We start from the raw sequence: 27,736 nt of genomic DNA, 5'->3' as shown, positions 1-27,736 counted from the left end.
CTTTTCCACACAACGGGCCATTTCTTACAGATTCCCTCTAATGGACCCCATTAAGGCGCTTAGCGCTGATGAATTAGATAATAACAACCATTAAAACGTCACTCGTCATCTCCCATATTAATTATACAAAGGATATAAGACAAACACTCCAAATTCAGTACGTAGGTGCGAAAACATCGAGGAAAACACGAGTTGAGTCTAATGGAAACGGATCTGGGAGTAGACGGGCTCTCCAAACATAAATGACTCTGTTTAAACATACCTTTTTAGCAGGATCACTTCGTAGAATGAGTATGGGGAGTTTACGACGAATGTGAAGGTTTGTTTGAAGTATTACATTTGTTGATTCGTATGAGAAGTGGCGGATTCAGTGTGTGGACAATTTTAGGGACTTTTGAGTTGGCGGTTCTCAATCGATTCGATATACTGTGGTTTTGGCAGGTTCTGCATTTTTTTTAGTTAAAATTTAAAAGTTATTGTTGTGCTTTCGAATCTGCCGAAGATGAAGAAAGCTTTGTGATCACTTTCGAGATAACATTTTTTTCCGTATCCGATTCCAACAACTTTTGTCTCGTTTATGTCTGTCTGTGTATCCGCTAACCAATTTGACAGCTTTACCTTCTTTAATTCTTATCCGATTTTGATGGCATTTGGTGTACATGGTGTCCCAAATTCGATGTTCACAAAGAGTATCTCGATAACTATGAGACTTACAGAAATCATCTTCAAGGACCCCTGATGTCTTTTTTCGAAATAGGTCATAAGATTTCAGAAAGCTGATCAAAGAAAACTTGATTCATTCTCAAGTTACAGGGCGTTTATAAAAAATGACCGTTTCAAATAGGGATTCATCAAGCCAAGTAGCTTGACATTTTAACTGACTTGAAAATCAAACTCGTGAAGAATTAACTACTTGAGCTTGACTTGATTTAAGATATTTATTGCTTGACTTGATATCAAGCTATTGATATTACTTAGGCTGGATATGTACGTGTCGAACGGCATTTATTTCTGCAATCTCGTGCGCGCTTAGACTAAATATGGGGATTCCACGAGCGCCGAGAGACTGAAGCATTCGCCAGTGTGACTTTATTAGTAGTTTTCTCACATTTCTATGAAATCTATTGGTAGATTTTGGTAGTTTCAGAAATATCTTTCCAAACTAGGCTTAAATGCCCAAGGATTTTTTATCAACGCCAGCATCATCAGCTCCTGTTGGAAGACAATTTTCCAGAGCTGCTCTTACAGTTACAAAAACCCTTTAGGTTAGGCGACAAATATATAAGATGCCTTATGTTTCTTAGATCCTGGATGGAAAATTATGAAATCAAACAAAGCCTGGAGGTTTCTCAATATTAAGAAACTTAATTTTTTATTATTTTTCATTTTATTATGATTTATAGTGATTTAATTTATGTTTCTACTTCAAAGAAGTTTATATTTTCGGTTTTTTTATACAATGATTTTAATGAATGAAAGTGCTTTTTGCAAGGTTCCTTCTGATTTCATCATTTTTTTATTGATGTGACACTATACAAAAAAACTGCTAAAAATCAAGTAAATGATATGATTTAAATACTTGATAAATAAAAACTTGACTTGACTTGAAATTGGAAAACTACTACTTGACTTGACCTTGACTTGAAAATCAAGCCAAGCCTTGAATCCCTACAAATTATGGACATACCGTTCTGTTCCGGTGAAAAAGATGAAAAAAGGCATTAATTTACATTAGGATTGAAGTTCATCAAGCTATATCACCCATTAAAAATTAAAATCCCTGAAACACAAACATTTGGGAAAAAATTCATGAATTGCAGCCAAGTGATTAGAGACAGAGTTAATCGAGTAGGAAAATATTCGCTCTGAAAGCTACAAGGTGATGTTAATGGAAGTGGATTCCAGAACGCTCAACAATCTATTTCAAAAATCACGTCACCGAAGACCCAATTAACAATGGAGTATCAAAATGAATAATTCATAGCCCACTTATATATCTTTCTTACCTTAACTCGCACTGACATAGCGACCAAGCAAGAAACTGTCAAGATGCAAATGCAATTAAGAGCCTAGAGTGCTTCGGAAAATAATTACAAACATCTGAACGACGACTAAAATTGTCGTAGCACTTTTCGCATTAGGCTTGATGCTCACGAATTATTCTACTCCTGATCTTATTACCTATGCTAAGTTTGAGATGAGGAAGAAGAATAGGTCAGAAATTATTCTGTCACCTAAACCGAAAGGTTTTCTGACAGGTTTGAAGATGATTTCGCTGCTGTAACAAACACCGCAAATTTTACACAATATGACTTTATCTCTGTTTTCGAGATACAGGGTGTTAAAGTTTGATTAATAGTAAATAGATAATAATAATTTGACGAGCGGTAATGTAGGTCATAACTCACGCAGATGAAATTTGCAGCACGAGCCGCAGGCGAGTGCTGTAATTCATCAAGTGAGTTATGACCATTACCGCAAGTTGAATACTATACTTTATCTACGACTATATCAATAAATACTAAGAAAAAAATACAGACTTAGAATATAGACAGAAGGAACGAGAAATAAACATATGTGCTCGATCCCGAGTACAAGAGAGATGGAAACTTAGTGTCACCAATCACAATCGAACTAGCTTCGGCTAGCTCGAATCCAGTACACAGTACAGAAATAGAACTCTTTTGAAAAACCTTAATAGTTGCCTATAAAAATGAATTGAAATGTACCAAAAAACATTTCCTGTAAACGATGACTTAATCATCTTACTGCTACACCGTCTTGAAAATTTTTTCAAACTCCTTTATATTATATTCGGGCAAGTAATTCTGTATGGTAACATTAGCTGTTTATCTTTTGGATATGTATACCTTTATAATATTTCATCTTCACTATCTGAATTAATCGTTTTCAGCAAAACATTTGCAATAATTAGATATCAACTTAATTTGATAACGTCAAAATTATTAAAGTGACATTTCCTCGGACATCCCTCCCCTCAATAACAATAATGGAATGTTTCCTTTCAGCCAATCGTATAGAAGCAGAGAAGTATGGAAGCACAGATATATTTTCCGATTTATTATAGTGAGTTATAGTAGTGTGTTATAATAACTCACGCTGTTTGTTAATATATACTATTAATTGCTCAAAAGCAGTTGTAATGAATATATAATTCAATAGGAGTAGATAAATAGAGTTTTTCAATAATAGCATATTTGGTGTGAGCTAATTTTGAAAGCAAATCTACAAAGTCCTATTTTTTCTCGAACAAAGCACGATTTTTTCCTACTGTACTTTTGTTTGATGGACCACTGAGAGTTTTGAAAAATGCAAAAAGAAACTTAGATCCAGTTCTGCACTTTTTGGTTTCTTGTAGTTTTGTCGTATCTGCTACCGATTTCGAGGAAAAAAAATTCAAACAATTCTCTAGTAATCTTCAGGCAATTCCAAATTATTATGAAGATCTATTTAGTAAGCTATGATGAATAAATTGATTATAATTTCTGGTACATATTCACCAAATCTGTAGCGAAGATTAATGAAAATTCAATAAACTGGAACATATAATTATCACAAAGAGTAGGACTACAAGAAACACTCTCGATAACAAAGAGTTTGCGGGTCCGTGTTTATAGGACTTTTTTTCTTAAAATTATCCAAGAAATCTGTCATTTTAGTTTGTACCTCCAATTTAAGAACACCCTAAATGAAGCATACAACCAACAACTGGCAAATTCTTTCTCAATAACGAAGCACCAGTGGGAGTGGGGCTTAACGCAACTTCAGAGCCAAACCCGGGCAAAACCATACTCTGGATCTCATCAATGGATTTTCCAGGCCCTTTACAACACATCGATTTCATTAAGTCGATTTTAATCAATGGAAAAGGCCTTATTTCAGCTCGTTGGTTGAGTAGAACACACTAAGTCCTTTCCAATTAAGACTGATTGGATAATTTCGTTAATTGATCATTAAGCGAGTGAATTAATTCGTAGAAAAACCCTGCCGAAGACGTACGAACGAAGGAACGAATCGGTTATTCACAGGATTGAATGACAAAAAAGCAGGGTTCTGCAAAATTAAGCTTGTGATTCAATTCTGGGATTGATAGTATCAAAAAACATTTATATTGAACTAAAGGGTGTTTTTTTTTAGAGCTATAGAACTTTAAATTGCAATAAAACAACGATGGATTATTCGATTGACATGAATTTTATTTATCCGCAAGATAATCTTGTGGCATTACATTTTAAATATGATTTCTGGCATATGACCGCCACGGCTGGCTCGGATGTAGTCCAATCTGGACGTCCAATTTTCGATGACTTTTTCCAACATTTGTGGCCGTATATCGGCAATAACATGGCGAATGTTGTCTTCCAAATGGTCAAGGGTTTGTGGCTTATCCGCATAGACCAATGACTTTACATAGCCCCACAGAAAGTAGTCTAGCGGTGTTAAATCACAAGATCTTGGAGGCCAATTCACAGGTCCAAAACGTGAAATTAGGCGGTCACCAAACGTGTCTTTCAATAAATCGATTGTGGCACGAGCTGTGTAACATGTTGCGCCGTCTTGTTGGAACCACAGCTCCTGGACATCATGGTTGTTCAATTCAGGAATGAAAAAGTTAGTAATCATGGCTCTATACCGATCACCATTGACTGTAACGACTGACCATCATCGTTTTTGAAGAAGTACGGACCAATGATTCCACCAGCCCATAAAGCGCACCAAACAGTCAGTTTTTCTGGATGTAACGGTGTTTCGACATACACTTGAGGATTAGCTTCACTCCAAATGCGGCAGTTTTGTTTGTTGACGTAGCCATTCAACCAAAAGTGCGCTTCATCGCTAAACAAAATAAAATGGACGTAGTGCGCGATACGTATTCCGCACAGAACCATTATTTTCGAAATGAAATTGCACTATTTGCAAGTGTTGTTCAGGCGTGAGTCTATTCATGATGAATTGCCAAACCAAACTGAGAATAAATCACTTGACAGCTGTTAAATCGGTCGCCATCTTGAACAGTAATGCCAACTTAAAGTTATATACCTCGAAAAAAAACACCCGTTAGATGTTGAAGATATTGAACTAGAAGATATAGAAGACACCCTGTAATGTGCAAATTCGTAGATCATCCAACTGAGCGATTGTTGAAAATGATATTCAGATAGCAACCAACTTTTATGTAAGCTTTTCAGTTGTTGTCTGACCTTAAAAATAATTACGAAAGTGGTTCATTCCTGAAACACATCAACAAATCGGTAGAATAGAATTAAGAGCTGTCGCTCTCGACAAAACGAAAAACAAACTTCCAATCAAAAAATAAAAGCTTTCTGTCTGGATGATGTACAACGCATAAATTGTGCTTTTAATTCGAATCACTTAACGGCACTTTGGCTAACTGAAAATTTCAATTCCACTCATTGGTGCATTAATGTAGACCTTATGAATTAGTCTGTAGACAAACAGCTGCATCTATGGCAACGAGTTAAACTGGTCAACTGATCCGTTAAAATAATGTTTCAATATTTTTTCGCTATGAGTATTTCATGGAAAAGAATGATTCTCTAAAAAAAGAAAGAACTGAAACTTAGTAGGTACTTTTTGCTGACATTCTACAGAAATTCAATGGTATCAAAAAATCCAACTCTGTAGACCGTTTTTCAGATAGAAGAATTAGATTATTATTTTGTGTTCAAGTAATGGGTATAGATACCGTAGAGTAATAAACGTAGATAGAGTGAGTATACGCAATTTTTACATGTTCCCAACATAGTTAGTTTACGTTATCAGATTGATATATTTTCAAATCCACAATTTTACTAGGTATATCATTATGAATGTATATTATATTAAATGAAATATATGCAGATTTGAATATTTGGAATCCGATATTTTTCCTAATTGTTGAATTTATAATAAGCAGAATGTTTATTATTTTCTTTTTCTATTTGTTTTCTGAATTTCTGATATATCTAGGTATTTATTTAAATATATTTTGAGTTAATATTGAACGTTCATTCACTATGGGACAAAAGAAGTGCGTTCTTTGTGGAGAAACTCGCGAATTAAGTGAAATATCGAATCACTGATATGTTTTAATTTCCGCGCGTTTTATGTCAAATTTGATAGTTCATGTTGGAGACAAAATTTGCTCACTGCAAATGACATATGCACCCTCTATCTATGTTTATTACTCTCAGGTAAATACCTATCTCCCATTTTCAGATAAATGAATGGCACGTCACTTTGAGAAATAATTTAAAAATTGGTGAACCTCAATATTCATGAAATCATATTGTATCAAATAAGTTTGACATCTAACTAAGAATAGAGCAGAAATCATTAGAATTGAAACATGAAGTAACCTTTAACCACATATTCTTGAATCTTCAAAATTCTTAAGATTTTCATACTGACTATTGGTTGAAATATATTTGTTATTTGATTTGATTTGAACAAGTTGCCAAAACGTCATTGTTATCTGAAAATTTCCAATTTATTTCTGTTACCTCTGTTACAACTGTTCTGTTGTTGATCATCAGCAGAGATTTCAACCCTATTAATTAATTCCTATTAATATCAATTATCATCAAGCAGTACTCAAATCAATAAAAACGTTTTCATAATTCATCCAGAAAAACCAAATTTCCAATTTATTCTGAATATTCGATTACCTGATAACAGCACTCCAACAGATTCAAAGGGCTTAGGATAATAATTTGTTTTCTTAATTATTCCTGTTGTGTATCAAACAAAATTCCTACTTGATGATACAAATAGAAGCATTCTGCAATTTAATAAAAGCATTCCATTTTGTTGCAGGTCACGTCATGAATTCAATGAATACTCATTGTGTTCAGAAATCAATTAAATGTTAATAAAAATTGATTGCTTCGATTTATTTTTGGCGATTCGTGAAGTCCATTGTGGAAATTGAAAGCGGAAGTATCATTAAATAGATAGACTCAATAATGGAAAATTGATATCACCGAAACATGAATATTTTCGACAGAATGCCTTTTTTAGGGATCAATGAGAGTGGACAGAGTAGTGGATATAAATAAATATAGATTTCAGCAAATTGTAATATTTTCGGCAGGCCCGGGGCTGATTGGTTATCGTGTTATGATATTTAGAATCACAACAGTGTTTTCAAAATTAAATTCGGAAAATTCGGAAGCAAGAAATCACTATCAAGTATGTGCCCTTTCAATGTTGTAAAGGGTGTTTTTTTAGAGCTATAGAACTTTAAATTGCAATGAAACAACGATGGATTATTCGATTGATATGAATTTTATTTAACCGCAAGATAATCTTGTGGCATTACATTTTAAATATGATTTCTGGCATATGACCTCCATGGCTGGCTCGGATGTAGTCCAATCTGGACGTCCAATTGTCGATGATTTTTTCCAACATTTGTGGCCGTATATCGGCAATAACACGGCGAATGTCGTCTTCCAAATGGTCAAGGGTTTGTGGCTTATCCGCATAGACCAATGACTTTACATAGCCCCACAGAAAGTAGTCTAGCGGTGTTAAATCACAAGATCTTGGAGGCCAATTCACAGGTCCAAAACGTGAAATTAGGCGGTCACCAAACGTGTCTTTCAATAAATCGATTGTGGCACAAGATGTGTGACATGTTGCGCCGTCTTGTTGGAACCACAGCTCCTGGACATCATGGTTGATCAATTCAGGAATTAAAAAGTTAGTAATCATGGCTCTATACCGATCACTATTGACTGTAACGTTCTGGCCATCATCGTTTTTGAAGAAGTACGGACCAATGATTCCACCAGCCCATAAAGCGCACCAAACAGTCAGTTTTTCTGGATGTTACGGTGTTCCGACCTACACTTGAGGATTAGCTTCACTCCACATGCGGCAGTTTTGTTTGTTGACGTAGCCATTCAACCAGAAGTGCGCCTCATCGCTAAAATGGACGTAGTGCGCGATACGTATTCCCCACAGAACCATTATCTTCGAAATAAAATTGCACTATTTGCAAGCGTTATTCAGGCATGAGTCTATTCATGATGAATTGCCAAAGCAAACTGAGAATAAATCACTTGACAGCTGTTAAATCGGTTGCCATCTTGAACAGTAATGCCAACTTAAACTTATATACCTCGAAAAAAAACACCCTTTAGTTAAATAAATACAAAAATTCAATCACATAATTTTTCTCTTAATAAATCGTGACTGACCAAATATTCAATGTAATAAAATAAAGAGAACATTCTTAATAAATATGGCTTCAATGAAATAAAAGAACTAAAACGAAATTTAAATCAGAAGAACTATGTTGAAATTCAGGAGTACGTTCCTGTCTTAAATTCTACTCTGAAGTGGAGGTCCTAAGCCTGTGGCTACTTATATCACGGTGGATGCTATACTAATGATACGGGGTTTCACATAAATATTTTTCTTGCCACCTATACAAACAAATAAATCCCCAGAGACATGATCTGGAAGGATTCACTCAACCGAAACGTGACTTCCACTGAAACCTCCAAAGATAATTCCAATATTATTTTCATTTCAACAGCTGTTTCTGTAATTTAGCAAAATAGAAAAGAATCGAGGAGGTTGGCCCAGGTATAAGATGATGAGATTTTTTTCTTCAAACCTTGAGACCTATCAGGCATTGAAACCTCATATGATTTATGTAAAATTTTGAAATGCTATTTGGTCCATTTCAATTCAAATATGATAATAAAATTCTGGAATCGATTGTTGACAGAATAAACAAATACTTGTAGAATTGAGACCTTATAATTTTCAAAAGAGCGAAATAATTATTAAAATTAATGATGTTTTCGAACAGAAAGAGCATCAGTTTGTTACAGCAAAACCTCTTCTTAAAACAGAGTTGACTAGTTTCGATTTTGTTTACATTTTACAAATTTCAGACCGTAGTTCTACACGAAAAAACTAATGACAGTCTTCTATATAATTTTTGTTCGCAAATGCTTCCCTTTTTTTTTCGAAAACACCCTGTATATTACTGAATTAATAATGTTCACATTTTATACAATGCAATTTTCATTAAATGAGTGTTTTCAAGAAGAGTATATAAGAATCACATCAAGTATTGAATATTATGAATTTCGTGTAAATTAGTATTGGGTGTCCAAAATTGTTTCCAAAATATCTCGAACCACCCCCAAGTCAATTTTTCTAATTCCACCCCAACAACTGGGCGGTCTTCTAGCACTTTATCCGAAAAATAATCCATCGCAGCAATAAATCGTCAGATTTTCTTGTCGGATCATTTAGAACGGAAGCTAGGACCTTTCTGGATTGCATCCAGACATCTAGCTGTAGAGTATTTAATTCGTTCCTATTTATAAATCAATTTGCTTCTGCACGAGATTCTTACTTTGGATAACTCGAATATCTCGATTACCTTAAGAGACTCAAATTTTCGTTTTGGCGTGCCTGTTCCATGGGAACAGCAGGCCTAAATGTTTGTAATTTTCAAATTTCAATACTAGAGTGGTTTCTTACGATTGTGTTCGACTCAACGAATTGTAAACTCCGAAACAAAAATATTTCAAAATTTTGCAGTTCACATTTCGTGCAGAGTAGAATCTTGAAATGTATCTTGAAAGCTCTCAAAGACGAGTGCAGCTCTTTCTCGCAAATTATGAATCTTAATTCCTTGAATTAATATGTTATTAAGTTCGATACAACTGAATAGAAGTTTATCTTTTTTCAAATCGTCCATTTGGTCTCTATCCAGGTATTTATGAAACGTTAACAATGAAGTATCCATAACTGTGTTAATTTATGTTACTTTTTCAATTCTTACCCTCATCAATTATTGTCTAGTTCAGCAGAAATACTCATTCTGGATTTCCATAAAGCTCACTAGTGAATATCTCACAGAATTTGTGCTCTCTTTGGTAGTTCATAAAACTAGGTAGTTTTGTATGGATAAATTTCTGGATAGTATTGTTATTCCTTCATAAATGGTGTTGATGAATGTCATATCGGTTGATAAACCGTTTAGGGCCAATTGCACCATTCAAAAAATAAACGCTGTTTACCTAATCAATGTTTAGTACTAATCGATGATTATAATTTCTACCGATTGCACCGTTTTATAATAATCGATGTTTAGCTAAACATGAGATATGTTTGGCAACATTTCAAAATATCGACGGTGATCATAGTAAAATCAGGAATTTCAATTTTCTAGTATAATGTTCTCTGTTCTTGTGGTGACAAAGTTAAAATAAATTACAAATTATTATTATAAATTGTCATTGATTGATAATTCACGATCTGAATCAGAATCCATATTTCAATTTTGAAATTCCTCACAAAACCAAACACAGAAACATACAATGTGACGTGACACCATCAGGTTATGTCCATAAAGACATAATGTTTATGGTTATGTAATAAGTCATATGTTTTGACGTTTTGAGTCGCGCAGAATCATAGACCTAATACCCTGTTTAAAACTAATCGGGAAAATAAACGTCCAAATTTTCCAGTTTAGTGTAATCGGTGATTAGGCCACATTAAACGTCATTTGACAGATGGTGCAAGAGAAATCAGAAAGTAATCAATGTTTAAAGTTTTAATCAACGATAAGGCAAATGGTGCAACTGGCCCTTAGATTTTTAGAGCAAGATTGATAATTCAATTTATGAATTTCAAAGGCTAGAAATATAACTGAATTTCGGGAATTGTAACATAAAATGTTAAGACGATCATGATAAATACAAATATTTTCACCGAAACATCATTCCTCAGCTGCTCAGTGTGTTGTAATCTCGGTTGGAATGTATCCATACCTCATAGGTAATAAAATATGTACACTCATAAAAAAAATTTCGGTTTGAAACATGCACGATATAAATACATCTCAATTGTTGATCCTACGTGTGTGACGGCCTTTAGGCTCTTTACTCGTACACCTGGTCAAGCCTAATTTGATGTAACAGAACCGAAAATAGCGGTCATTAGGATTTTATATCCTCAAAGGACTCTGCGGATATACATAATCGTATTTTTCAATCGTCCATGTAGGTGAGATGGTGATGAATAGAGAAATTTGGAAACATCTGAAACTGTTGCTAAATGAGGTCTGAAGTCATTCCAAACTTTCATGATGTAATTTATCGTAGCAGGATAAATGGGGGATCAACAGCTGAAGGATATGATATTTAGAGAAAAGGGAATGTCTTACTTCAACCAGGAGCTTAAATGATTTCATTCATTCTGGTCGGAAAAAGGTTTGTACATAGCTCAGAGTGGTTATTTATATTCTTGGACATTGCGGAAAATCCCCTCAAAATATAGTCTGCGAATAAACAAATGTAAGATGTGATTTATTATGATTTCTTTGTTTTTGATTAGTTTATTTCTCGGTTTATCTAGATAAGGACTTGTGATGATACAATTCTCCTTAAATTAGGCATGGATTTTTGAGTGATTATTTCAGATATACGAAAATGACAGACCTACCTAGTATTCGCGGAACAAGCACTCAAAGAGAAGAAGAATAGAATGCAAACATTGTACTCTAAATTCTACTCAAAAATAAATTACCAAGTATTAAATCGAATGAAAAACTATTGTAATATATGAATTCAATTCAATCTTCGAAAAATGATTGGGAGACGATTAACTAAATAAATAAAATACTGTTATTATTATTTTAAAGTTGAATCGAGTTTATTTATAAGACTTTTTCAAGTCAGAAATAAGCATAAAATATCAACTTAAAGATCGATCAGAACCCCTCTCTTTTATCTAAATTTATATTACTTCTGGAAAGTGTTTTGCTGTAGTTTAATTTATGAACTCAATTTGTCTGGATATAACATTTAATATATTTTCAACAGTTAACTGGAAAATAGCTTCAACAACTGTCCATTAAAATGCTAGTTCCACATTCCCTGCAATGTTTTAGTCATTAGTATTGAACAGATATGAAATTGTATTTCAGCCAACAATTTATTATGATTAAATAAAAATGACAAGGCTATAGAGCTAGTAATGTCATACAAATACCTTGGCTCCAAAATAACAAGTTGCAGAAATCTAAAAAATGAGGTGTAGAGCCAAACAACAAAAGCTTCTCTGATATCAGGATATCTTCTTGACATGATAGGAGAAACAAACGATTGGGTATATCTAGTAATGTCCGAATTCACAGACCTGTGTTAGACCAATCATGACCAAAAGACAACTAAGAACAACAGAGATGCGAATACTGAGAAATATAACAGGATATACATTACACAATCATAGGAAGAATGGAGATATTAGAGAAATCTGCCGTCTACAAAATGTGGTAAGATGGGCCAGAACAAACAAAGACAGTGGAGAGACCACATAGATAGGATGCCCAATAGGATGTCTCCTAGGATGACCACCAAAACGCTGGTAAGAAAGCTGGACTTCGGCATCCCAAGAATAAAGAGCATTGCAGAAAACATGGAACTAAAGCCTAACGTAAGAAGAAGAAATAAAAATCTTCAATCTCAAAACAAATAAATCAAATTATAGAACATTGGATAGATAATACTGAAACTCTGATAATCTCGAATTCCATAAAAAAAATCATAAGATTTACAATTGGGACCGGATGTTACAAATAGTTACAAATTACCCTCAAAGTGAAATTACTTTGTTATGACTTGGGTGTTGATCTGGCAGGAAATAGAGGGTAGAAGCTAATTTGTAGTGCGAAAGGAAGATGACAAGTTTTATTACTATAAACATCCGATGGTTTGGTGGTTTGAAATTCGAGAACATGTGGTTTAGTGATTTGTCCGACAGAAAAAAAGTGTTTTGTCTACACGTTATCCCCTATTCAAACCCATGTCAATCGTTAAAGTCCCAATAGAAAAAGCCATAAAATTTCGTTATTCACCGATATAAAGTCTCCTCGTGTTGTCTTCCAATGAAAATTTCAATTTGAAAAACGATAATTCTATTCGAATATTCTGTCAGTCGACATGTTCCTGCCAGCACTGCAATAAAGGTACATTAAATCTTAATTAAAACAAATGCGCTTCTAGTTTCAACACACTTCATATTTCAGGTATTTTGTAAGTGGCAATGAGTTTATTGCCGACGTACGCAGTTAATAATGAGAGAATACGCTGGATTCATACGATTAATTGTAATTTATTGAGGCATGAGTGTACTTCTCGTTGAAAGAATACAGATATAATTCGAGGCAATCGTTTCAGGGATATATGTATGCATTTCGTTATCTTTATGTTTAGTGGTGACGGTTTTAAAATCCTTTGGAAAATACGTCGGATACGTTTCCCAACGGAAAGGTTGGAGTGATATATATTAATGAAATTCAACCACAGCTTTTCAACATTCAACCGGCAATTTTATGGTATACGAAAACCTTTTTCATTTTGCAAATGGCATAATATATGAGTACTTATTTTCATCAATAATGAAATAATGACACTAGATTTGTACAGGAATCGTAACACTAAAAGCATTTTTCAGTATCTGAATAACTAACCGCTAGTGAATATTTGCTGATATCAAATACATAGATACAGAGAGTTCTAAATATGTTGATTGTTGATTTAATGGGATTTTTTGGTTATAAGACAGAGTGATCAGGTTTTCGCGATACAGTATTATCTTTTGATTAAATTTAACCAAATATACCACAAACAAATTTGCTCTAGCTGCTATAATTTCTGTGCTATGGAGTGATTTTCGAATTATATTTATCTTGGCTAGTGCGGAGTATTTCGAAATAAGAATAAATGAACATATGCATTTTCATACTTTAATTTTCTTATTGTTTTTGGTAAGCCAAATAATAAGATAATCATTGCGCTCTCATTTATAACACAAGTTTTTTTGGGATTTCAGAGATGATTTTAACTATATTTGGAACGCTAAATATGTACATGCAATCCGTTTTTCTCTATCAGCTCTACTTATTTAGATACATCAACTTATCTACCAATGTGGGTTTCATTCAGTATATTCATTTATGAGAGTTCTAAAATTATTATATATTCAGTGATGTAGGTACAATGGTTTAATTGTCAGTCTGTAATTGAGTGAATTCCAGGTGAATCTATAAATAGTGGAACCATTGACTGTCAGGTAACTGTACTGACCCTTTTAATCCCCTAACTCGGGTAAGTAAGAGAAAAAAATCATACTGCATCCATTACATATAAAGTTGGGCTTAATGAAGAAATTTGGGAAGGCTCTTGATAAGAATGGGTTATGCTTTGCATATATAGAGGTAAAAATGCATCAGTTAAGCACAGAAAAACTCAAAGCAGGGATATTTGACGGCCCACAAATAAGACAATTAATTAAGGAATCTTCCTTCATTAATCCAATGAATCAAGTGAACGAGAAGCTTGGACATCATTTGTTGCAGTTGTAGAAAATTTTCTAGGGACATATAAAGCTCAAAACTATGTTGAAATGGTTAATAAGATGCTTAACAGTTTCACATCGTTAGGGTGCAATATGAGTATTAAAATACACTTTTTACACAGCCACTTAGACCGTTTTCCAAAAAATGTAGGAGACATGAGTGAGGAACAAGATTATATCTTAGTTTCTGTTTCAAAAAATTCTGAAACTATTTTTCAGTAATTCAGTAATAATTAGTTTTAATTGGCGTAAAACACGATCAGTATCTAGATAAATGGATCAGTTTTCTACGTATTGACGATAGTGCAGAGAAAATAATAATAATAATATTTCCGTGCTGAATTTAAATTTAGATGGGAAAATTAGACAAGCAAGAAAATGTTTGTGTTCATTAAACCTTGATTTGCTTCTTTTCAACCCAATTCTCTACTGTAATTTCCGCTAATTTTCCATCAGGTGGACTTTCATTACGCCGAAATATTTTCATCGTTAAGCCCCCATCACACTCAACAAAACGCCGTGAAAATGCGAAAGCAGATTAACAAACAACACCAAATAAAACTGGCTGATTTGGCAGAAGTGTGGGGCTCCAAACGCTAATGCGGTCTAATGTAAGCGAGTAGTTGTGTTTACTAATAAAACACATCGGTAATTAAGCGTTGCTAATTTGGTAATAAGCATCCGCAAACACAGAATTCAATTAACGTTGGCCTCGCTCTCTAGTCTCTGCTCTATTCCAATAACGCCCAACTGGATTCTATCCTTCGGTCCAACTTCAAACTACCTACAGATAGTTTCAAACGATTTATCGCAAGTCGTTCAAGTCAGCCTGCTTGTCAGTTCCAACCTCACTTAATTGAAGACCCTTCTGAATGACTTTGATTCGCATCTGAACGGTCTGAAAAATTTCTCGTTTCAAGTTTGTTATTTTCTGTAATGATATTGTATATGTTGGCTCTGGGAAATGTATTTGAGATAACTCGGGGGACACCCTCATCGTATAAATGATAAGTAAAAAATAATAAAATTCGATTTTAAAACTAGATGTATGTCAGTATCTTATAATGAATTCATTACAGTTCTGAAAACAGTGCTGTAATGAACTCATTACAGCATTGTTTTCAGTTTTATTTTTCGTTTTGTGGTTGTCCACACTGACTTCCGATCCTATCAAATTTCAACACACGTCAATTGTCAATATAATATAATTTGAATATAGTGAAATGATTTGCAACATTATTCGCAATTTTTCTCAATTCTGGTAGTGTTAAATCCATTTGGTCAGACAAACTAAACGAATTTAATACATAATTATAAATTATTTCGAAATTCGAAACGTACAATTCAAAATCCGTAATCTGTCAATTTTCGTAACAGTCACACCAACTTCCAAGATACAATACAAAAGTCACTAGAATTTTTAATCTGAATTTTGCATTGAATTTCGATAATATTCCACGAAACTTGAATGAAACAGAGAAAATATTTTCTAATACTCGTTGCAGAAGGCAATTCCAACACTCATGCGTTCAAAAACTCGCTCCTTCATCGCTCGTACTCGAATTTCGCATTCGTGTTGGAAAAGGAGCCCATTCTTCCCATTTCTTGTTTCAGAAGAAGTGTAGAAGCATAGCCTTCTTCAAGTTGAAGACGGCTGTGGTAGAAGTGTATTCTTCCACGAGTTCAAAATTCAAAAAAGAGCCAAGCCACGAAGTGGAGAAGTGGAACGAGTGGTAGAATTTTTACTGAAATTGATGGAAATTCCATAAATTTCGTTTAGTGATTTAACATTGAAAAATAATGGCTGACAGAACAGTTTTCTATAGATCTGTGACAGAAGAGTTTCGAGTAGTAACATATAATAATGGAATAGAACCATGAAATCTGTTTGATGCTGATTTGGTTCAACAAGGTATGGAAGAATGAACGGATTTGCCGCAAAATAAGAGAAAATACAATGAATTGGTTGATTCCGTAAACTATTTCCTTCGATCTTCCGATCAATTTTCCAAAACAGGTGAAATTCAAGGTCGATAACATTGACATATGACAATCTTCATTAACCTCAAAAATACGACATCGCGGACAACACACACCCCTTGTTGCACCGTTCACGTTGAATCCTACGTTCGAGAAAATCTAATCAACAGACGAACATTCTTAACGACAATCCGATAAAAAACTGACACGACAAGCCCAAATCGGCAACAATTCAATTAAGTCGGAATTCATTCCATCAGTTATCATACTACGTACCAAGTGGGCGTCGAAAACGTTTCCGATTGATTCCTATGGAAATGAGCCCGATGTGGTCTTTAATTATACACGGGACAGCCAGAGTAATCACAGAGTTTAATTAATCTTTCCGATACTTCGTTCCTGCAATAATGAATTGTCTGTCCGTACGGCGAGAGAGGGGTTGGCCAGTTGAAATCCGAACGGCAGGTCGTCGACGGATGGTATTGGTCAGTTTGTGAAGTGTTTTTCCCAGTAATTGCGCTTCCAGGAATGATCCGTCTAACGAGAATGCCGATATAATTGAGATGTAGCCCTATTAACATCGGGAAGGTGATTCCTGCTATGTGCCTACTGCTCGTGTTCGTCTTAGTTGGGACGACACCGTTGTGTTGACCGTTTGGTCGAGCTTTTAAACCAGCGAATGCGTAGGATGAACAGGAAATACACGGAAACGCAGTTGTACAGTTTTTCTCAAATTGGAAGGCTTTACAAGATTTATAGAGCGATGTGGTTTTCGCAATACCGTTTAATTTTTTCATTGAAACCAAAGTTCCCACAAACATATCGGCTCTACCTGTTGTAGACTTTGTGCTACAGGTTGATCTCCAAATTTTGCCTTTTCCGATATTTGAAATTTTTCAGTGTTTTTCTCAGTAATTGCGCTTCCAGGAATGATCCGTCTAACGAGAATGCCGATATAATTGAGATGTAGCCCTAATAACATCGGGAAGGTGATTCCTGTTATGTGCCTACCGCTCGTGTTCGTCTTAGTTGACCGTTTGGTCGAGCTGTTAAACCAGCGAATGCGTAGGATGAACAGGAAATGCACGGAAACGCAGTTGTACAGTGTGTCTCAAATTGGAAGGCTTTACGAGATTTATAGAGCGATGTGGTTTTCGCAATACCGTTTTATTTTTTCATTGAAACCAAAGTTCCCACAAACATATCGGCTCTAGCTGTTGTAGACTTTGTGCTACAGGTCGATCTCTAAATTTTGCTTTTTACAGTATTTGAAATTATGCAGTGTTTTTCCCAGTAATTGCGCTTCCAGGAATGATCCGTCTAACGAGAATGCCGATATAATTGAGATGTAGCCCTATTAACATCGGGAAGGTGATTCCTGTTATGTGCCTACCGCTCGTGTTCGTCTTAGTTGACCGTTTGGTCGAGCTGTTAAACCAGCGAATGCGTAGGATGAACAGGAAATGCACGGAAACGCAGTTGTACAGTGTGTCTCAAATTGGAAGGCTTTACGAGATTTATAGAGCGATGTGGTTTTCGCAATACCGTTTTATTTTTTCATTGAAACCAAACTAGCCACAAACATAGTGGCTCTAGCTGTTGAAGATTCTATGCTAGGTGTTGAGGTGATCTCCAAATTTTACAATTTCCACCCCCTTTGTTGCAAAATAAAGGGTTTTGCAATAAGATGTTCAATTTTGAATAGCCTTCTATCTGGGCAGCTGTCATCTTTTGAGATTTGACAATTAAACTACGCCACTACTGAAAATGGTAACATACATGGTGAAATTTTTAAAAATCACTATAAAACAAAAATTTCGGAGTCACAGTTCGTAAAACTAAAGCACCTTCTCGACAGGCAATAATGAAACTGTTGAAAAATTTGAGTTTTTGGGACAAGTTGGTGATGTAAGGATCGAGTCCCTATGCATCGCTCAAGAACAACTGAGAAAATTGCTTCTGTAGCCTGTAGTGTTGACGAAAACCCAGGTTTGACGATCTTGGGAATTGGGCGTTCCACAAACAACGTTTTTTTTAATACAAAAATGAAACCTCTTATTGGAAAAGCCTTTACATTGAAATATGTAGTTGAAACGAGGAGTTAGTATTTTTCTCTTATTTCTAATATAGACATTAGTCTGTTTCTCTTATTATAGACTCTCTCGCCCTTTTCTTTCGAGCTGTCAATTTTTCAAGATATTCAAGAAATAAATACAGCTTGCTTAAGGCCTCGGCAATTCTGTGAATTCAATACTATTCACATAAATGTATTATTATTCTACTGATATGTTTTCTTCGAAAACAATGAATTCTCTCACATACTTACTATTTTGTTAACAGTTCATGCATATCTCACAAATGCCTCATCAACTCACCTGGAAAAAAAATTAAGCTATAAATGCAAAGTAATATTTGTGCCTAGAAAAGAGCATACACATGTTTTATAAATGCAGGTATAACTCTTCTGAAGTTATTGGAAAATATATTTATCACTTCACTTTAAAACTGTTCAATGAGCATTGTTTATCATCATACTTAGTATGTAGAATGCGTATTATGGTTTTTATTGTAATGGTTTTAATGTTTTCATGACAACTATCCTACACCTCTGTGAAAATCGAGTTTAGTGTGTAGGTTTGTTACTACACTTACATACAACGTGAGGTTGTTTTCATAGGTAATTGCACAAGTGCATCAAAATTACCGATAATTTTGCATGACAGCGTGTTGTCATAAAAACTGCATGAGTTCATTTTCATTTTTGGAGAAAGAGCCCGACACCGAAGGTGGAGGGCTCTTTCTCCAAAAATGAAAATGACCGAATGCAGTTTTTCAAGGAAAACACGCTGGAATGCGAAATTATCCGGTCATTTTGATGCACGAGTGTAATTCGGGGGAATATTTCCCGAATAAACTGTTACATCAATTGTCAAACTGGTGTAGAATGGAATTGCCATAGATTCTAACTGTGTAAGTTGCATAGAAACTATGCATCTATGAACAGAACAATTATCGCAGTGCAGTTTCGCTTCCTACAATGCAATTATCGCTGTAATTTTCGATAATTGTTCTCCACATACATAGAATTTTTGACAGGAGGGAAATATTCGTAGGTAATTGCACAAGTGCATCAAAATTACCGATAATTTTGCATGACAGCGTGTTGTCATAAAAACTGCATGAGTTCATTTTCATTTTTGGAGAAAGAGCCCGACACCGAAGGTGGAGGGCTCTTTCTCCATAAATGAAAATGACCGAATGCAGTTTTTCAAAGAAAACACGCTGGAATGCGAAATTATCCGGTCATTTTGATGCACGAGTGTAATTCGGAGGAATATTTCCCGAATGAACTGTTACATTACTTGTCAAACTGATGTAGAATGGAATTGCCATAGATTCGAACTGTGTAAGATGCATAGAAACTATGCATCTATGAACAGAACAATTATCGCAGTGAAGTTTCGCTTCCTACAATGCAATTATCGCTGTAATTTTCGATAATTGTTCTCCACATAAATAGAATTTTTGACAGGAGGGAAATATTCTTATAAATTTGTCTCTAAACGTCATGAACAAAATATAAACTCTGCTGTTCTTTCTAACCTTCAAATTGAATATTGAAAATCCATATCCTTGAATATTAATTTCAACTACGAAACCAAGCACAAAATGTGAATGTAAAAGTTAACATAGCTTCGTGGTTTATTTCTGTGTACTTTGACAATCAGAAAAGTCATAGTTTTTTTCTAAATCCTTTTACGCATGTTTCGAAATTGCTCATTTAGAAAAAATGGTGTTGATAATAAAATAAGATTTCAAATATTGATTCTAGAAAATAAGGTGGTAATAAATTGTTACATAGTTAATTTTTCGTCCATGAAGTTTAGAGATAGATTTATAAAACCTCACATTGAAATTTTGTTGCAAGATGAAGCAAAAACCTTGGAAGAATCATAACCTTGGTAATAATTCAAAATATCAGTGGACTTTGATAGATTCTGTGATATAGAAATTTTACAGAGAAAATCGCCCATTACCAGAATCGCTATTTTCACGAAATTCTGCATCATATCCGTTCTAATATTGAACAACTTAACTAATTTCTTAATTGCAGTTCAATCGGGTGGGTATTTTACAATTATTGAGAAAACAAAATTTCAGAAAACAAAGAGTCAAACTGGATCACCATCGAAATGCTCAACTTCAATGGGTAGATGAGGAATTCCTGAACAGAATTAATTGGAAGCCTTTTCCTGAGTTGTGACAATTTCTAGATATTCATCGAAGTAATTAATCCTCTGATTGGGGTGAATTCGAGGAAGTATATTCGAATTTACGATGAATTTAATTAGAAATGAGTAGGGAATATCGAAAATAATCTGAGATTAGACGAAAAAAAACGAAAAACATACATTGGTTTAGAAGAATCCAAATAAGTTTTTTAAGCTTTGGGCGAGGACAGTATCTGAATGGGTGACCTAATAAATTATTTACATTGTTTTGTGCTACTCATTTCTCTATCAATTAATGTAACTTTCGACAGTTTGTAGATAAATGAGAAGCAAAAAAAAATGTTATCAATTTATGAGGTCACCCATCCAGATACTGACCTGGCCAAACGCTGAAAAACTTAAATGAATTCTTCTAAACCAATCTAATTTTCGTTGTTTATGTATCCAGAAAAACCAAGGTACATTATGTAAATAACAAAAAATTAACATGAATTGGTTAATTGAACATATGAATCCAATTGCTTCGGCAATTTGTACCTGCTGTTCAAAGTTAGCGCAGATGTTTTCATTGAAAAACCTGTTCCAATTACTAGGAGGTATGTAAATATAAACGGAATAAGATTTAATTTTATCCTTATTAAAATACCTTGTCTTTCACATTACTCGCTCAATTAATGTGGTGCCACCGCAAATATTTAAATTGGCCTCTTCAATCAGCTAATACGCTGTGGACAATATAGAAATAGACTAGGAGAATGCAGTTCGATCATTCTAATTTGTTTCGAGAGATTTATTACTTTATGCCTCCATGTTATGTCAATGAGAGGAAATATAACGATTCAAAGCACTGAAGATTGATTGGTAGCCTTCTTGCGATTCTTCTGTTTGTTCAGATGAATGGTTTTATGGAATGAAAAAAATGTTGAATCAATCCATTGTTTGATCAGTTAATGCTTTTTCTAGCTCTGATGTTATGGGTTCAAATTATATACACATTAACCTCAGAAGTGTTATTGGTAATAAGTTTTCCACTTCGATTTCTCGGCAAGCCATGCTATGGTAATAAGGTTGATATTTCATTTTTGATAATTTTTTGAGTTAACTCTTAGTTTGAACTCTCTTAGTTTTTTAAGGAGAGTTATGAAAATTACCAGTAAAAGCATAATACATTATACATTCGTATAGCCAAGTTACAGTCAAGAAACTTATATTTAACTATATCTTAGCTCCAAGATACAATAACTGCCAGATTAAAGTCACGTAAATCTCTATGGATTACTAGTTTCCTTCAATCGAATGAAAGGGACAAGGAATTTTGGCGTTCGAAATGGAATTCCGGTAATGTCTTCAACAAAATTCTAATCCTTGATCCTTCAAACAAAGATCCAGGTTTCAATCTTCTTAAGAAAATTGGGTGAAAATTAAATCGAATCAGGAGTGGTCATGCTTGTTGCAATAGTTTGCTTCGCAAATGAGATACTAATGAAATCCTACTACGTGAGTGTGGCGTAGAAGAAACCATTGACCACTTGGTGAATCCAAAAATTTCATCCAATCCAAACTATCCAAGCTATCCATTCGGTTTCAGATTCTTTCTTAGAATGGGTGGCTATCTTTAAATGAATATAATGGAAATCATAACATTTATTACTACATTCTGGTCCTTTTCGACAAACATGCATTATGCCTCCATGCCTCCCCAAAACATAACTGATTCTTCTTGGTGTGAAATAACTTCTCTGGAAAAAGATAGTCTTTCGTGTTGCACTGACCCTCTCCAAACTCTGTATCGCCAACTATCACTAACTAAACAAATTCTGGTTTCGTCCGAAAAAAGGCTCTGTGTTTCTATAGACTGTAGACGAACGGCTACTCTTGTGTCTGGGAATAAACCTGGATACTCTTAATAGTCTCCTGGATCGCAAATTGACTCTAGCAAGTCTCCGCCGTATAGTGTTACTGCAAATTAAGTGACCAAACGTTATTCTTAAATGAGTTCGGACAGCTGAGACTGTTATGGTTTGATTCCGACTTACATATCCTGCTAGATACCGATCTTCATTTGCATTAGTTACCATATATGACGCTCAGTTCCACGTCTTCAGTGAACGTTGTTAGTTTCCTGCTACAAATGCACTATTCGGATAACTGGATTGCAAGGAATCCTTAGTCTATCCGCGATTTGATGATTCGACAGATCCTCATCATGCAAAGCCGCTATTGTTCCTCTAGCGAACACTGACAATCTATTGCCAGGCATTATTGCAAAAAAAACTCAATAATCTCTCATAAATGCTAAATCGATATGAACCACTTTTAAAAGAGTGGTATGTAAAATCAGAGGAAATTTTTTTCGTATACTTTCCTGTATGTCTTCCTGTATGTCTGGCACATGTGGAAGAAATCAAGGTTATGTGTACAAAAAACCTACACACTTGCTAGAAAAGGAGCACAAACTTTTTATTGGCCCGGAACCTTTCTGTGGTGTAGACAAATGTACCTACAAGAAAGAGTTTCAGGAAAAAGAACTAACCGAAAGAGAAAAACTCTGGCGGAATCTTCCTGGTTTGGATCACTCCAAAAAAAGTTTCTTCGAAACTTTGACTCTACAAGATCCAAGAAGTACCTGGATCTTAGAAAGAATATGCTATACCTCCTCCCTGTATTCCTCACAGGGCATTGTCGCCTTAAGAAACACCTCATAAGAATGGGTCTAACAGAAAATGACGTGTGCAGATTCTGTAGGGAGGGGGAAGAAACTCCGGATCACCTGGTGACGGAATGCCTCGCCATCGCTAGCCAACGCAAAATCTGCTTTGGACAAGAAACTTGTAGAAGTGATGAATTAACCTCCTTGAAGCCATCCCAGATATTGGAGTTCATCAGAACTCTGGAACTGGAAGGCGAGCTGCAGATCACATTATGGAGAGAATAGCTCTGATGGGGGGCACAATAGACCATTAGGTCGCAGTGAAACGTAACCTCTTTAATTGAATCTAAATCTATGTACAAAAAAACATTCACATTAAATACTAGTTTTACAATTTACGAGAGGATTCCAAGAATTTTGGCGATATGTGTAGCTAACACCAATTCACGTTCCCACATCAAAATCAGTACGAACTTCAGTGAGCACAAGCAATTATCAATCCAAAAACCCAAATAATTCCTATTTCTCCAACCTACCCGTATGATACGGCCCAAGAGGGCAGTCAGCAAGAACATCCGTCCAATATCGGGCCCCACGTTCGGATCTGCCTCCACGTAGAAATTTCAATTTGTAAATTTCATCGAGTCGCCGACCGCAGCAAACGGTTTTCGGCGTAACACGAGGAATTCATTCGGTTGGACGTTGAAGGAACGACGAAAAACTGATGAATTATGTAAACAAAACAGAACGACGCAGGAGATATTTCATCCGGTGGACGAGTGTGCCACGGGAAATATTCAAATATAAATTCGGGGAGCGCGCGATAGATCGGAGGGTTTCTTGAAACGCCGCTGGACGCGGAAAATTGCTTTTCAATCCCCTGGACCCTATCAAGTTATTACGCTCACATGGCCACGGCCCTCGCGCTCCATCTTGGCCCGGGCTCTATACGCCAACGGAAAAACTCCACGTCGGAAATATTGCCTCGATATTAACTGAATAAAGGGTACAATGGCCCGTCGACCGACCCCTGTGCTCTGGTTTCATCTGTTGGATACTTGCAGTAGAGGTTGACTCGTTAGGTCATACTTATTTGAAAAAAATTATTGCTAATTGATAATAACGATTTTTATTGATATACATGGATATTTCCGATATTACGATGGTATTTACATTATTGTCAGAATTTTCCTTTTTCTGGGATAATTTTCAACTTTGTTATTTTAAATAGATCACCTTGTATATTTTTGCAACTTTGAATATTTTCCCTGATATGTCCGTATACCTAAATTACATAATGTCGGAGTTATACCTATTGGAGTAGAACTTTGCTTTACCCATTTTGCAATAGATGGCTGAAGCGATGAGTGGTAGTCAAAATAAATAAGCTTAGGCGTTTGTTAACAAAACGCCATCGAAATATTAGTCGTTTTGTGTCTGCATCATAAAGTTATTCCCGATTTAACATGTCAGCTTACGAGCCAAATTCTGGTCATTTGCGGTAGGTTTTAATTTTCTGCTTTAATATGAAGAGATTTGCAGTTGAAGCTCATCGAATGCTCTCAAATACCTATGGTGACGCTTCTTTCAGTGAAACAACGTACCGCTTCAAGAACGGTGATTTTGACGCCGAAGAACAGCATGGCGGTGGAAGAGAGAAGGTTTGCGAAGATGCAGAATTGGAGGCATTACTCGATCAAGACTCGAGTCAAACGCAACAAGAATTGGCAGGATCATTGGGAGTGAATCTATAAGCCATTTCAAGACGCCTGAAAGTCATATGAATGATTCAGAAACAAGGGTGCTATACGAGTTGGAGTCGAGTGATGTTGAACGGTTTTTGTTGAAACAATCATTAATTTATTATTATTCACTGATTCGATGCTTTTGCGGCTTTGTTAGCTTTTCCGGGAACTGCGACTAATTTGATCTTTTGTTCTTAACCCTACCTATTCATACAAACCTAGGGAGGCAGTCGATACGGTTAACGAAACCGACAACATCCCTAGGAGCCTTGGCTTTTACTTCTTGAGTATCCAATCCTGACTTTTTCATGTAAGTGATTCTTAGGACATCTACACACTATATGTTCGACTGTTTCTACTTCCTTTCCACGGAGCATGCAGATCTCATATGCTGACTTACCCATGCGGTAGAAAAGGTATTTTCACCGACAGTGTCCTGTCAGTAGTACCACCATCACCCGAAGCTCAGCTCGTGGTAGCTTTAGAAGCCGCCTTGTATAGGTCGGTGAAAGCACCACAAATTTTTTTGTCTGAGCAAGATCCGGAGTGTTTTTCCAAAGGATTTTTCTATTGTTCCACTCCCATTGTTGGACTGCTATCTTATATCGGTCTTTTCAAGCCAACAGCTAAGGACAAACAGGTGTTAACCATGATGCCCTTTTTGAATGTTCATCGGCTTTTTCGTTTCCTTCAATACCACAATGCCTCCGTACCCATAGTAGAGTTACTTTATTGCCTCTGATTAGTTGCTTTATAACATTATGTCACTACCATGTCTATATGATCCCAGGGATCTCAGCGTGGTCTGGCTGTCCGTAGTGATGTGAATACACACCCTTTGAAGTTTCTTTTGAGACATCTTTTAGCGCACGTATAGTCAGCTAGTGTCTCGGTTTACAAGATAGAGGGCATACTTTCCAGACATCTAGAGATCCTCGTTTTAAGCCCATATACCCCTGTGCCTTTTTCTGATTTTAAACCATCGTTATACCATATAGAGGACCTTTTGCTCAAGCGATTTATTTATGTTCATTGCACTGATACGGTCATCAATGACCATTTTAAAAGGTACTTCGGAATCGAATATAGTTGTCATCACATCCGAGGGTTTTGCCAAGAGAGAACTATAGGAGTTGAGTACTCATTGAAAAAAAAATCAAAATTCGCCTGAATTATCCAAACTTGACTTCTAGGTGGATATTTGAAAATTGAAAAAGTGATATGATTGTCATTACATCGAAGTAATCTGTTGCAACAAAAAAAAGGCCTCTTAAGTAACATAAAAGGTATAAAATGATGTTATTCAATAATAATAAACTTGTATCCAGCATGAAATTAACTTCAAGCCTTCAACTGCTGTAGTAGTAAGTGTTCAAGTATTCACCCAGATAAATCGTCAAAATAGATGAGTATAAATAAACTTGAAGACATATATGACTTTAAAACTAATCATGATTTTTTGAAGATCAATTCCTGGTACTTTCTTGTTAATCTACATTGAGGTTAACGTTGATGCTGAAAACCATGAATCAATCGATTAATTATCTAATAAAGCAATTCGAAACGTGCCCACTTCATTTAAAAAGCTTTTTTTCCATTCGAATAGATGATGCAATTTCGATCCAAAAAAACGAGGCAGGTTCAAATGAGCCTTCTCAAATTGTTCATCGCATAGAACAAATTAAATCTGTTTTTGTGGGTTGATTGAATTGTTAATTAAAACATTCGGATTTATAGCTTGGCTATAAATTGACCAAAAGAATCAATAGTTGATTACTCACGAGCCTGAACCAATTTATAGTGGAGCCACAGAATGAGGAACTCCCTATTCAAATTATCGATAGGAGAAGGGATCAACAGATGTTGATTCAATCTAATTCAGGTGCTCCAAAAGCGAGATGGGTGGAGATGATGATATGATGAACTTCAACAGTTTCATATGCCCCAAAGATTAGGTATACGTATATAGATATTGAAAATTTGGTTTTTATTTTCAACGCTGCGATATTGTCGATTATGTCAAAAAGTCCTAACAAGTCAGATATTTTGAATATATTACTTTTTTCGGTTAGCCATAGCCACTTGATCATTTCACAGCGAATATTTTAGACATAATTCAAATGCAAGACAATAAATAATATAGACAATATAGAAATATTTTATTCTGCACTGTCAATGATTTGTAGCAAATAATAGCAAGAACATGAAAGTTTAATGAGATCTATCCTGACATAGAACCAATGTTCAAGAGGGAATTTGGACAACCGTAAAATAATTGAATCATAAGGTCAAAAAAATTACATCAACCACTAGAAAAAGTTCACAATAACTTGGTAAAGATGACCTCCATCCTCACTGCTCAAGAGGAAGATAGTCAAAAAAATTATTCAAACTGTCCTCAAAATTTGTAATAAAAAATTAAAAATGTTATTTTATCGTCTTGCACTAGTCAAAATATGTTGAAACTGAACTGCTTCTGAAAACTCATTTTCTTGTAAAATATGTGGGTTTTCCTCAGCTCATAAATTTTCATTTTTCCTATCGAAAATGCCTTCTCTAGAAAAATTCGCTTCTTACGACGAAATAATTGATATTATCTTGAATTATGTTCAGGAGTTTCATAAAAGTTGACTTTTTTCTGAAAGTCTCCTGGCTTTAAGTCTTGAAATTTCGCAATTTTGTTCAGCAGCTTGTGTTACCTTCGAGGAATCCTT

At 35.1% G+C, this 27,736-nt stretch overlaps 1 protein-coding gene across 2 annotated transcripts in view; it reads right to left on the bottom strand.

The window, feature by feature from the left end:
- Positions 1 to 27,736, bottom strand: part of LOC123684446 (LIM domain only protein 3-like) — a 108,246-nt gene that overhangs the window by 59,065 nt on the left and 21,445 nt on the right. Inside the window, exon 2 of one of the 2 annotated variants that reach the window (XM_045623718.1) lies at positions 18,722 to 18,770. The exons of the other annotated variant lie outside the window; for it this stretch is intronic. The gene's annotated coding sequence lies outside the window, so the exon portion shown is untranslated. The remainder of the gene's footprint in view (positions 1 to 18,721; positions 18,771 to 27,736) is intronic. 2 annotated transcript variants of the gene reach the window in all.

This window comes from Harmonia axyridis, chromosome 7 (genome assembly GCF_914767665.1).
Source record: "Harmonia axyridis chromosome 7, icHarAxyr1.1, whole genome shotgun sequence".
Lineage (NCBI taxonomy): Eukaryota > Metazoa > Arthropoda > Insecta > Coleoptera > Coccinellidae > Harmonia > Harmonia axyridis.
The sequence above is the reverse complement of the archived record's forward strand: the minus strand, read 5'-3'. Positions and strand labels throughout refer to the sequence as shown.